The 3,676-nt window shown below is 64.0% G+C and overlaps 1 protein-coding gene across 1 annotated transcript in view; it reads right to left on the bottom strand.

Annotated features, from left to right (window-relative positions):
* The window catches only part of Polg (polymerase (DNA directed), gamma), a 55,661-nt gene that overhangs the window by 20,834 nt on the left and 31,151 nt on the right, over positions 1–3,676 (bottom strand). The gene's annotated exons all lie outside the window — the stretch shown is intronic.

Raw genomic sequence — 3,676 nt, 5'->3', positions numbered from 1 at the left:
TGAAGTCGAGGTAGCGGCTGGCGTGGGGGGGGGCGGGGGGGCCGGGGGGGGAAGTTTGGAGACCCGGACGGGGCTGAGGGGCGCCGGCCCCCTCCCTCCCGCCGCCGGCTCTCCCCATCGCCCTCCCCCGTCCCCCCAATGTTAATAACCCGGAAAGTGCCTGGCTGGGGGGGAAATGGAGAGAAAATGCAACACGCAGCAGGCGGGGAGCAAGATGTAGGCGCTGGACAGGCCGGAGCGCGGGTGTGGGGGTCCCCGGCCGTCCCCCCAAGCCAGGGGGACGGGCAGGGATGAGAGAAGGGGAGAGCGTGGGGAGGGGTGCCCAGCGCTCCCGGGGCTGGGGCCACCCAGCCAGAGCAGAGGGCAGCGGAAGACGGGAGAGGTTTTAGGGGGGGGTGGCTGGGGACCCAATCTTGAACAACAGCCAAAGGCCAAGGCCAAGTCTGGGTCTCTGTGGCGGGGGAGAACTTGGGGTGCCAGCTTAAACTCTTAAGGAGGCCCTCTGCCTGAGTCCCGGTATCCCGGGGAAGCACCCCGTTCAGCGGTGGGAGGGGTGCAGCCTTCCATGCCCGGGACAGAGGTGGGCTGGCAGTGTGGGTGCTGAGTGGGGGTACCCCTGGGGGCCTCCGTTATCGGGACTAGGGACCCCAGCCTAGGGCTGTTGCTTTGCCTGTGCTGATTTTATTTACTTATTTATTTTTGAGGGGGGTGTGCTTTCTAGACTCTGCTCCCTCTCGGCTTCCCCAGAGCCCACACCCTGCCTTCCCCGCCTTCCCTTCCCTCAGCTGCTGAGGAGAGAGGCAGGCTGCGAATGCCAGAGAAAGCACCCGGGACCCATAGGCCACATGTCCCCAAGGGGGGCAGGCGGGGCGTCTCCCGGGCCCTCTGGGCTGGGGGAGCTGGCCCCACCGGAGCAGGTTCCACGCTGAGCCTGTCAGCTGGCAGCCTCTCCAGCCTCCAGACAATAGGCAGATCCTCTGAACGCCTGCCTCGGCCTGGAGAAGCCTCAGGGAGGGAGGGAAAGAGGGAGCCGTGGGGGACAGTACCTGGACTCCACCCTCCCGTTCCTACATAACATCCCAGTGGCTTGAGGGGGGAAAGATCTCCAGCTACCAGTGGAATGGCTGGCCGGGTGACTCATTCAGCTCTATCAGCCTGGCCTTGCAGCTCCGAGATCTGGGCTAGACTTGTCGCAGGACAGGGGTGACTGTTGACTGGGGGCTGAACGGCCCCCTCATCCTTCCAAATAACCCCTTCATTGGAAGTGGAAGACAACTCCTGAGGCTTAGAGGACCCCTGCACTGAGCCAGATAGGGACTTGACCCCATCTGGGGACTTGGTGCCCCCTACCATGTGCCTATACAAGCGCAGGCCAGCCTGCTCACCTGCCCTAGCCCAGCGTAGGGTCCAGGGGTGAGAGGGACTGGCGTGTGGGTTTCCTTGGGCCAGTGGAAGCTGGAATAGGAAGGAGTCTCTGGCCTCTGCTGCAGGTGGCTGGTTCCCAGACACTCTGGCTATTTTCTCCTCCCTGTAGCCACAAGCACCCCTAGAGCTCAGGTTGGAGACCACACTGCAAGGAGGCAGGGAAAGTTGGTACAATTGGAACTGCAGAGAAAGGCCTGGTGGGTAGAGGGCTCCAGCACCATGGTCAGGGTCCAGTGACAGGCGTTCGGGCTCCAGCCTGGGGAGCCTGCGGCCAGCACCATTGCGGGCCTGTTCTCGGGGACTGGGTGCCTAGCGCGGTGGTATGCCCAGGCAAAGGCCAAAAGCACGAAGACAAGTGGATGGAGCCCACACCGGGCTGAGGCGTGGAGGACAGGGGAGGCAGGCTTGTTTCGTATTGGTCTGACTGGCAGCCTGCAGCCCTGGAAGACAGAGCCGGGCCCCAAAACCTGAGCCCCGCGTTGACCTGGAGAGCTTCCTGCGTCTCCTGGAGCTTGTGCAGACGCTGGCTAGGTGCTGCCAGCCCACGGTGGTGATTCTACAGCTCTCCCTCCCGGCAGAGTGGAGGCCTGATCTCACGCTGACCTCCTTCCTCAGAGGAAACCCTTCCCCTGCCTTGGGGTGCTAGGGCCCTGGAAGATGGACATGGAGAGGTCACCAAGTCCATCACCGATTCTAGAACCGGTGCCACTCCAGCAGGGTGCCTGCTGCCCAGGAAGGGACTTGGTACCCCAAAGAGGCAGCAGAGGGGTCAGTCTGGGGATAGTGGCTGCCCACAGACACATCGAATCCAAATTGAGACTTTCATCTTTCTCCCAGAGCCCCCCATGGAGCCCCCGTTGGCAGGCCGGGCCTCCCCAGAGCAAGGGAGCCCTTACCGTGAGACTCACAGAGGAGCCATTTTGTGCCGCGTGCTGCTGAAATGACACTCCAAGGGGCTCATTCCTCTTCCTCGCAGACCCCTCGCTCTCCCCCTGGAGTCCCCCCTCTTCCTGCCCACCCTCAGGTGAAGCAAGCTCCACACCTCTCCCGCCTCCGCCGCACCCCCCACCCCAGGGCGGCGGCAGGGACTGGGGCTCCGGAGGCCACCTCCGCATTCACACACTTGTCTAGAAGAGGAGAAGGTGTGGGTTCCTGGAGCTGTGGGAGGAGGAGGGGTGAGGGGGAGCCTCCCAATTATAGAAATCCTTTTGGAATTAACTGTCTCAGGCCCAGATGCCAGAGGTTCCTTTCTGAGCTGGGTGGTGAGTGGGTCTCTCTGTTCCCCTAGGCCGGCTCGGTTCTCGGCCTGGGCCTTGTTGGTCCTGCAGAAGGTCTGTGTCCGTGGGGTGAAAACTGGAAGGTGTGTGGGGGGGGACTCGTGACTACCAGGCCAGGTTGGTCTCAAGCTGGCAGGGTGGTAGCAGTGGTGCAGGGTTTAGGGTCAAACCAGAACAAACTGGGGTGGGTGGTAAGAGGGGATCTTGATAAACCTCCCAGACCCATGTCGTTTTCAGGACGGAATACAGGAGAAAGGTGTTTAGAAAAATCCCGGGGATCCTTCCCAAACCATGGCTGGGTTGAATCGGCTGCTGCTGCTTTGCAGCTCGGCCCGGGAGGGGTTTGCTTGGCCGAGAGCGGCCCAGTGCCCGCGTACCCTGCCCCAGGCCCTGCTAAGACAGACTGGAAGGCAGCACAGATCCGAAGGTGCACTCACTCACCACCGCCCAGGGCGGTGCCGTGGCTGGGCCCGGGAACCGTGGAGTCTCAGAATGGCCCCTGTGGAGTGTCAGGCTGAGCGATCTTCCTGGCTCTGGGGCTTGATACCCCCCATCCCTTCGCCCAGGAGCAGATGTACTGCGCTTTTCGTCTTTGATCGTTGCCTGGCAAGTGGAAGGGAACCTGGGGGTGGGGGAGAGGGGGCAGCAGCGCTGCCAGGCCCGTCCGGGCTGGCCCTGTGACCGCCGCTGGGACCCGCGGCTCCGGCGGGTGCTCCGAGGCCCAGCCCGCAGGGACACGCTTTGTGTCCCCCTTTTCTTCCGACCCCCCCTCCCCCGTGGAGCAGGGGCCGGGCCGGCGTCGGGCTCCGGCCTAGGACATCCCGGAGGCGCGGGGCACATCCGACCGACCGTACTCCCCGAAGTCGTGCAGGGGGGCACCCCGAGAGGAGGCACCGAGCGGCCTCGGTCTCCAAGGCCAGGGCTGGTCCGGGGCGCAGCCTGGCCGGGAGGCCGCGGCGGGCCAGGTGCCCCCG

This window comes from Dipodomys ordii, unplaced genomic scaffold (genome assembly GCF_000151885.1).
Source record: "Dipodomys ordii isolate 6190 unplaced genomic scaffold, Dord_2.0 Scaffold15, whole genome shotgun sequence".
In the NCBI taxonomy this organism is placed as follows: Eukaryota; Metazoa; Chordata; class Mammalia; order Rodentia; family Heteromyidae; genus Dipodomys; species Dipodomys ordii.
The sequence above is the reverse complement of the archived record's forward strand: the minus strand, read 5'-3'. Positions and strand labels throughout refer to the sequence as shown.